The following is a 10,616-nucleotide window of genomic DNA, read 5'->3' as shown; positions in this document are numbered from 1 at the left end:
CCGGGAGGGGTGCCGGGGACCATCGGGAGGGGTGTCACGCCCCAAGGGGTCTCATGGGCTATGGGAAGAGATAAACCAGCCCCTAGTGGGCTGGAATAAGTTCCCACTAAGGCCCATAAGGTTTGAGAAGGAAAAAACACAAGGTGGAAAGAGTTTCCAAGTGGGAAGGTGGAATCCTACTCCAAGTAGGATTGGAGTAGGACTCCTCCACCTCCAATTTCGGCCAAACCTTTAGGTTTTGAGGCTGCCTCCTCCCCTCCCTCCCACCTATATATACGGAGGTTTTAGGGCTGATTTGAGACGACTTTCTCACGGCTGCCCGACCACATACCTCCATAGTTTTTCCTCTAGATCGCGTTTCTGCGGAGCTCGGGCGGAGCCCTGCTGAGACAAGATCATCACCAACCTCCGGAGCGCCGTCACGCTGCCGGAGAACTCTTCTACCTCTCCGTCTCTCTTGCTGGATCAAGAAGGCCGAGATCATCGTCGAGTTGTACGTGTGCTGAACGCGGAGGTGCCGTCCGTTCGGTACTAGATCGTGGGACTGATCGCGGGATTGTTCGCGGGGCGGATCGAGGGACGTGAGGACGTTCCACTACATCAACCGCGTTCACTAACGCTTCTGCTGTACGATCTACAAGGATACGTAGATCACTCATCCCCTCTCGTAGATGGACATCACCATGATAGGTCTTCGTGCGCGTAGGAAAATTTTTGTTTCCCTTGCGACGTTCCCCAACAGTGAGGACGTTCCACTACATCAACCGCGTTCACTAACGCTTCTGCTGTGCGATCTACAAGGGTACGTAGATCGGAAATCCCCTCTCGTAGATGGACATCACCATGATAGGTCTTCGTGCGCGTAGGAAATTTTTTGTTTCCCATGCGACGTTCCCCAACAGTGGCATCATGAGCTAGGTTCATGCGTAGATGTAATCTCGAGTAGAACACAAAAGTTTTTGTGGGCGGTGATGTGCGTCTTGCTGCCATCCTTAATCTTTTCTTGATTCCGCGGTATTGTTGGATTGAAGTGGCTTGGACCGACATTACTCGTACGCTTACGAGAGACTGGTTTCATCGCTACGAGTAACTCCGTTGCTCAAAGATGACTGGCAAGTGTCGGTTTCTCCAACTTTAGTTGAATCGGATTTGACCGAGGAGGTCCTTGGATGAGGTTAAATAGCAATTCATACATCTCCGTTGTGGTGTTTGCGTAAGTAAGATGCGATCCTCCTAGATACCCATGGTCACCACGTAAAACATGCAACAACAATTAGAGGACGTCTAACTTGTTTTTGCAGGGTATGCTTGTGATGTGATATGGCCAATGATGTGATGTGATATATTGGATGTATGAGATGATCATGTTGTAATAGTTAATATCGACTTGCACATCGATGGTACGGCAACCGGCAGGAGCCATAGGGTTGCCTTGAAACTAACATTTGTGCTTGCAGATGCGTTTACTATATTGCTAGGACGTTGCTTTAGTAGTAATAGCATGAGTAGCACGACAACCCCGATGGCGACACGTTGATGGAGATCATGGTGTGACGCCGGTGACAAGAAGATCGTGCCGGTGCTTTGGTGATGGAGATCAAGAAGCACATGATGATGGCCATATCATGTCACTTATGAATTGCATGTGATGTTAATCCTTTATGCACCTTATCTTGCTTAGAACGACGGTAGCATTATGAGGTGATCTCTCACTAAAATTTCTAGACGAAATTGTGTTCTCCCCGACTGTGCACCGTTGCGACAGTTCTTCGTTTCGAGACACCACGTGATGATCGGGTGTGATAGACTCAACGTTCACATACAACGGATGCAAAACAGTTGCACACGCGGAACACTCGGGTTAAGCTTGACGAGCCTAGCATGTGGAGACATGGCCTCGGAACACATGAGACCGAAAGGTCGAGCATGAATCGTATAGTTGATATGATTAGCATAGAGATGCTTACCACTGAAACTATTCTCGACTCACGTGATGATCGGACTTGAGATAGTGGATTTGGATCATGTACCACTCAAATGACTAGAGAGATGTAATTTTTGAGTGGGAGTTCTTAAGTAATATGATTAATTGAACTAATTTTCATGAACATAGTCTAATGGTCTTTGCGAATTACGATGTATCTTGCGCTATAGCTCTACTGTTTTTATATGTTCCTAGAGAAAATTTAGTTGAAAGTTGATAGTAGCAAACTTTGCACAGGATTGTCCTCGTTGCTGCGCAGAAGGCTTATGTCCTTAATGCACCACTCGGTGTGCTGCACCTCGAGCGTCGTCTGTGGATGATGTGAACATCCGACATACACGTTTCTGATGACTACACGATAGTTCAGTGCAAAATACTTAATGGCTTAGAAGCAAGGTGCCGAAGACGTTTTGAAACGTCACGGAACATAAGTGATGTTCTAAAGAGATGAAATTGTGATTTCATGCTTGTGCCCTTGTTAAGAGGTACGAGACCCCCGACAAGATTCTTTGTCCACAAAGTAAAGGAGAAAAGCTCAATTGTTGAGCGTGTGCTCAGATTGTCTGAGTACGACAATTGCTTGAATCAAGAGGGAGTTAATCTTCCAGATGAGATAGTGATGGTTCTCCAAAGTCACCGCCACCAAGCTATGAGAGCTTCGTGATGAACTATAACATATCAAGGATAGATACAATGATCCTTGAGCGATTCACGATGTTTGACACTGCGAAAGTAGAAATCAAGAAGGAGCATCAATAGTTGATGGTTAGTAAAACCACTAAGTTTCAAGAAAGGCAAGGGCTAGAAGGGATACTTCGTGAAACGGCAAAACAGTTGTTGCACTAATGAAGAGACCCAGATTAAACCCAAGCCCGGGACTAAGTGCTTCTGTTATGAGGGGAACGGTTACTGAGGCGGAGCAACTCTAGATACTTGGTAGATAAGAAGGCTGGCAAAAGTCGAAAGAAGTATATTTGATATACATGATGTTGATGTGTACTTTACTAGTACTCCTAGTAGCACGAGGGTATTGGATACCGGTTCGGTTGCTAAGTGATTAGTAACACGAAATGAAAGCTACGGCATAAATGGAGACTAGCTAAAGGCGAGGTGACGATACGTGTTGGAAGTGTTTCCAAGGTTGATATGATCAAACGTTGCACGCTCCCTCTACCATCGGGATTGGTGTTAAACCAAAATAATTGTTATTTGGTGCTTGCGTTAAGCATGAACATGATTGGATCGTGTTTATTGCAATACGATTATTCATTTAAAGAGAATAATGGTTACTCTATTTTCTTGAATAATCACCTTCAATGGTTTATTGAATCTCGATCGTAGTGTTACACATGTTCATGATATTGGTGCCAAAAGATACGAGGTAATGATGATAGTACCACTTACTTGTGGCACTGCCGCTTGAGTCATGTTGGTGTAAATTGCATGAAGAGGCTCCATGCTGATGGATCTTTATACTCACTTGATTTTGAATCACTAGTGACATGCAAATCATAACACATGAGCAAGGCCTTGTTTTCATTGAGATGAAACAAGATAGTAACTTGTTGGAAGTGATACATTTTTTATGTATGCAGTCCAATGGGTGCTGAGGCATGCAGTGGATATCATTATGTTCTTACTTCAATGATGATTTGAGTGGATACAAGAGTATTTACTTAATGAATCACAAGTTTGAAATATTAAAAAGTTCAATTCTGTTTCGGAGTGAAGTTCGTCGTAACAAGAGGATAAACTGTCTACGATATGATCATAGAAATGAATATCTGAGTTATGAGTTTTGGTACACAGTTAAGACAATATGGAAATTGTTTCGCAGTTCATGCCACCTGGAACATCATAGTGTGATGATGTGTCTGAAAGTCATAGCCACGCACTATTTGGTATGGTGCATGCTATGATGTCTCTTATCGAATTACCACTATCGTTTACGGGTTATGCATTAGAGACAACCGCATTCACTTTAAATAGGGCACCGCGTATTTCCGTTGAGATGACACAGTATAGACTGAGGTTTAGAGAAATCTAAACTGTCGTTTCTTGAAAGTTTGGGGCTTCGACACTTGTGTGAAAAAGTTTCATTCGAATAAGCTCAAACCCAAAGCGGATAAATGCATCTTCATAGGATATCCAAAACAGTTGGGTACATCTCCTATCTCAGATCTGAAAGAAAAGTGTTTGTTTATAGAAACGGATCCTTTCTCGAGGAAAGGTTTCTCTCGAAAGAATTGAGTGGGAGGGTGGTAGAACTTAATGAGGTTATTGAACCATCGCTTCAACCAGTGTGTAGCAGGGCGTAGGAAGTTATTCCTGTGGCGCCTACACCAATTGAAGTGAAAGCTGATGATGGTGATCATCGAGCATCGGATCAAGTTACTACAAACCTCGTAGGTTGACAAGGTCGCGTACTACTGCAGAGTGGTACGGTAACCCTGTCTTGGAGGTCATGTTGTTGAGCAACAGTGAACCTACGAGTTATGGAGAAAGCAATGGTGGGCCCGTATTCCGACAAATGGCTGGAAGCCATGAAATCCGAGAGAGGATCCATGTATGAAAACAAAGTGTAAACTTTGGAAGAACTCTTGATGGTCATAGGACTGTTGAGTAAAGATGGATCTTTAAAAGGAAGACAGACGGTGATGGTGATAAGTCACTATTAAGAAAAGCTCGACTTGTCACAAAGATGTTTCCGACAAGATCAAACAGTTGACTATGATGAGACTTTCTCACTCGTAGCGATGCTAAAAGTCTGTTAGAATTATGTTAGTAGTTGTTGCATTATTTATGAAATATTGCACATAGGATGTCAAAACATTGTTTCCTCGACGGTTTCCTTGAGCAAACATTGTATGTGATACAACCAGGGGGTTTTGTCGATCCTAAAGATACTAGCAAGTATGCAAGCTCCAGCGATCCTTCAATGGACTGGTGCAAGCATATCGGAGTTGGAATATACACTTTGATGAGATGATCAAAGATTTTCGGTTTGTACAAGGTTTATGAGAAACTTGTATTTCCAAAGAAGTGAGTGGGAGCACTATAGAATTTCTGATAAGTATATGTGGTTGACATATTGTGGATCAGAAGTAATATAGAATTTCTGTAAAGCATACAAGGTTGTTTGAAAGGAGTTTTCAAAGGAGTACCTCGATTGCGCTACTTGAACGTTGAGCATCAAAGATCTATGGAGATAGATCGAAAGCGCTTAATGGAAGTTTCAACAAGATCCATGCCTTGACAAGTTTTTGAAGGAGTTAAAAATAGATCAGCAAAGAAGGAGTTCTTGGTTGCGTTGTGAGGTGTGAATTTGAGTAAGACTCAAAACCCGACCCCGGCAGAATAAAGAGAATAGACGAAGGTCGTCTTCTATGCCTTGGCCGTAGAATCTGAAGTATGCCATGTTGGGTACCGCACCTGATGTGTGCCTTGACTCAAAGTCTGTTGAGAGGTACAGAGAGTGATCCATGATTGAATCACTAGCAGCGGTCAAAATTTATCCTTAGTAACTGATGGACTAAGGAATTTTTCTCGATTATGGAGGTGGTTAAAGAGTTCGTCGTAAAGGGTTACGTCGATGCAAGCTTTGACACTAATCCGAATAACTATGAGTAGTGAAACGGATTCGTATAGTAGAGTAGATATTTGGAGTATTTCCGAATAGCGCATAGTAGCAGCATCTATAAGATGACATGAAGATTTGTAAAGAACACACGGGTCTGAAAGTCTCAGAACCGTTGACTAAAACCGCTCTCACGAGCAAGACGTGATCAGACCCCATGACTATATGGGTGTTGGATTCGTTGGAATCACATGGTGATGTGAACTAGATTATTGACTCTAGTGCAAGTGGGAGACTGTTGGAAATATGCCCTAGAGGCAATAATAAATTAGTTATTATTATATTTCTTTGTTCATGATAATCGTTTATTATCCATGCTATAATTGTATTGATTGGAAACACAGTGCATGTGTGGATACATAGACAAAACACTGTCCCTAGTAAGCCTCTAGTTGACTAGCTCGTTGATCAAAGATGGTCAAGGTTTCCTGACCATAGGCAAGTGTTGTCACTTGATAACGGGATCACATCATTAGGAGAATCATGTGATAGACTAGACCCAAACTAATAGACGTAGCATGTTGATCGTGTCATTTTGTTGCTACTGTTTTCTGCGTGTCAAGTATTTGTTCCTATGACCATGAGATCATATAACTCACTGACACCGGAGGAAAGCTTTGTGTGTATCAAACTTCGCAACGTAACTGGGTGACTATAAATATGCTCTACAGGTATCTCTGAAGGTGTTCGTTGAGTTAGTATGGATCGAGACTGGGATTTGTCACTCCGTGTGACAGAGAGGTATCTCGGGGCCCACTCGGTAATACAACATCACACACAAGCCTTGCAAGCAATGTGACTTAGTGTAAGTTGCGGGATCTTGTATTACGGAACGAGTAAAGAGACTTGCCGGTAAACGAGATTGAAATAGGTATGCGGATACTGACGATCGAATCTCGGGCAAGTAACATACCGAAGGACAAAGGGAATGACATACGGGATTATATGAATCCTTGGCACTAAGGTTCAAACGATAAGATCTTCGTAGAATATGTAGTATCCAATATGGGCATCCAGGTCCCGCTATTGGATATTGACCGAGGAGTCACTCGGGTCATGTCTACATAGTTCTCGAACCCGCAGGGTCTGCACACTTAAGGTTCGACGTTGTTTTATGCGTATTTGAGTTATATGGTTGGTTACCGAATGTTGTTCGGAGTCCTGGATGAGATCACGGACGTCACGAGGGTTTCCGGAATGGTCCGGAAACGAAGATTGATATATAGGATGACTTCATTTGGTTACCGGAAGGTTTTCGGGCATTACCGGTAATGTACTCGGAATGACGAATGGGTTCCGGATCTTCACCGGGAGGGGGGACCACCCACCCGGGAGGGCCCAAGGACCTTGGGGGTGGCGCACCAAGTAGGTGGGGTCAGCCCAAGGCTCTCTTGCGCAAGAGAAAGAAAAACCAAAAGAAGAGAAAGGAAAAAAAAGGAAAGGTGGGAAAAGAGAGAAGGACTCCACCTTCCAATCCTAGTTGGACTAGGATTGGAGGAGGACTCCCCCTCCCCTTGGTGGCGCAGCCCTTGGGGCTCCTTGAGCCTCAAGGCAAGCCTCCCCTCCCTCCTCCTATATATATGGAGCACTTAGGGCTGATTTGAGATAACTTTTTCAAGGCAGCCCAACCACATACCTCCACGGTTTTACCTCTAGATCGCGTCTCTGTGGAGCTCGCGCGGAGCCTAGCCGAGATTAGATCATCACCAACCTCCGGAGCGCCGTCACGCTGCCGGAGAACTCATCTACCTCTCTGTCTCTCTTGCTGGATCAAGAAGGCCGAGATCATCGTCGAGCTGTACGTGTGCTGAACGCGGAGGTGCCGTCCGTTCGGCACTAGATCGTGGGATGGATCACGGGACGGTTCGTGGGACGGTTCGCGGGGCGGATCGAGGGACGTGAGGACGTTCCACTACATCAACCGCGTTCACTAACGCTTCTGCTGTGCGATCTACAAGGGTACGTAGATCGGAAATCCCCTCTCGTAGATGGACATCACCATGATAGGTCTTCGTGCGCGTAGAAAAATTATTGTTTCCCATGCGACGTTCCCCAACAGATCCATGCATCAAGAGATCAATTGGCATCATGAGCCAGGGAACAAATAGGCAAAATAGTTATCATAACATAATTTTTTTGCATTGTATGTCCATGATCTGTTGCAAATAATAGGAGAATTACCCATTATAAAAAAATAGGAGAATACCATCAACTCCAAAAATATTAACACAGGGTAAATTGGGACAACACAATTGGACTTGTCTGTCAGAATGCACACAAAGTATTAAATAGGGTAAATTGCGACAGTACTTCTGCTTAATAAATATTTAATAGGGTAAATGACATGAGAAATGGTTGAAAATTGATGACGTGACTTTGAATGATGCATATTGAGCGCACAAAAAGTTTGGAGTTGAAATAAGTTTAAAAAAACTAAAATCCCTTTGTAAGAGATGAGTATTCGTATGAAACACTGATACTTCGAAAGAGATTATCCATTTTGTACACGAAGTGCATCCAGTTTTTGTCGTAACCCTCCCAACTTTTTAGCACACGCTATTTGGGTGAAATGATGATACCATGCCAAGTTTAATCCTTTTCGGAGTTCATTTGTAGCACTTTTCAATTTCAAAGTCATTTAGCTCAAAAAAATCATTAAATGCATGAAAAATAGCAAATGAGGTGAGAAAGGGTTGAAAATTGATGATGTGGCTTTGAATGATGCATATTGAGCGTATAAAAAGTCTAGAGTTAAAATAAGTTTAAAAAATGAAATTCCTTTCTAAGAGATGAGTATTCATCCGAAATAGTGATACTTCGAAAGAGATTGTCCATTTTATACACGAAGTGCTTCCAGTTTTTGCCGTAACCCTCCCAACTTTTTAGCACATGCTATGTGGGTGAAATCATGATACCATGCCAAGTTTTAGCCTTTTTCAGAGTTCATTTGTAGCGATTTCCAATTTCAGGGTCAGACGGGACCTTCATACTTAGCACACATTCAAAGAAGATTTCTTTCTCTTCTTTGGTAGAGCGTAGCTTGCAGGAACTTCATACTGCTTTGGATACATGTCGTCTTTTTAATGCATATGTTGTTGGTCCTCCCGTTCCTTCGGTATATCTTTTGTCTTCCCATACACGCCTAAGAATCCTAGCAGGTTCACGCAAAGATTCTTCGTCACATGCATCACGTCTATTGCAGAGAAGACTTCTAGGACTTTCGAATAATACAGTCCTCTTCTTCTTCATTATCTTCCATTAGACCCCCTCTTTCTCCGTGCTTGGTCCAACAGTTATAGCCGGACATGAAACCGAACGTAAACAGGTCGACGTGAATGACTCTTTACTTAGAGTAAGTTTTATCATTCTTACACACAACACATGGAAAAGACATAAAACCATCCCGTTGGTTTTCCTCAACCGCACGCAAAAAACTCTGCAAGGCATCAATGAACTGGGGAGAGCGTCGGTAATCATATATCATTGTCGGTTCATCTTTATTACACAAGACCGAAAAGACCAAATTAATACAAGTTCACACATAAACTTCATACACACTTATTCTCATAAAAAGTACAAGAGTTTCTAGCTAAAACATTTAAATGCAACAACAAATGCGATCAAGATCGCAACTAAGATAACAATTGATCCAACAACATAGTGATACCAAGCCTCTTTATTAAGGGCATATTCTCTAATCTTTCTAATCTTCAAGCGCATTGCATCCATCTTGATCTTACGATCATCGACGACATCGACAACATACAACTCCAATTTCGTCTTCTTTTATTCAATTCTTTTCATTTTTTCTTTCAAATACTCATTTTCTTTTTCAACTAAATTTAACTTCTCGACAAGAGGGTCGGTTGCAATTTCTGCTTCACATACCTCCTAGATATAAATATCTATGTCAACTTGATGGGCATAATTGTCATGTAAACAAGAAATGCAACAAATAGTTATAAAAGAGAATATACCACAATCGAATCATAAACCGAACGAGGGCCGACGTGGACGGATACCAAGACCATGGCACTATGTATACCAAACAATCATACAGGTAAGAAAACTATCTAAATCATGTAAATAAGATTTTTGTGGAATAAAAAGGCTAAGAACAAGAGGATCACCAAGGTGGTGCCGGCCACGAGACGGTGCGGGCTATCGACGGTGGTAAGGACGGGGACGGGAAGGCACTAAGTAAACCACACCTACACATATGCAAACTAAGAAGTTAATTTGAGCTCAAATTGCATATAATCAAATAAACTCCCACATAATTACTTCCAAACTAAAACCCACAAATCACTATAATTATAGAGCATTGCACGAGCTAATCTAGCAATGAGAGATGAAAGGACAAAGTTACTAACCTTTGTGAACACTTGGATGGATGGGGTGCCACAAATCTTGACAAATCTAGAAAGAAATTGAGGATGAACTCGAGCAAGGGAAGAGAACAGAGGAGAGAAAGGAGAAAAAAGAGAGCTTGGGCTCGAGCTGGACGAAGCACTATTTTGTAGTGATACTTTTAGTCCCGGTTGGTGATACAAACCGGGACTAGAGATCTATCTCTAGTCTCGGTTTGTATTACCAACCGGGACTAATGACCCTCGCAGGGGTCCAAGCTGTTGGGGAACGTCGCATGGGAAACAAAAAATTTCCTACGCGCACGAAGACCTATCATGGTGATGTCCATCTACGAGAGGGGATTTCCGATCTACGTACCCTTGTAGATCGCACAGCAGAAGCGTTAAGAAACGCGGTTGATGTAGTGGAATGTCCTCACGTCCCTCGATCCGCCCCGCGAACCGTCCCACGAACCGTCCCGTGATCCGTCCCACGATCCGCTCCGATCTAGTGCCGAACGGATGGCACCTCCGCGTTCAGCACACGTACAGCTCGACGATGATCTCGGCCTTCTTGATCCAGCAAGAGAGACGGAGAGGTAGATGAGTTCTCCGGCAGCGTGACGGCGCTCCGGAGGTTGGTGGT

This window comes from Hordeum vulgare, chromosome 1H (genome assembly GCF_904849725.1).
Source record: "Hordeum vulgare subsp. vulgare chromosome 1H, MorexV3_pseudomolecules_assembly, whole genome shotgun sequence".
Lineage (NCBI taxonomy): Eukaryota > Viridiplantae > Streptophyta > Magnoliopsida > Poales > Poaceae > Hordeum > Hordeum vulgare.
Note: the sequence above shows the minus strand (reverse complement) of the source record.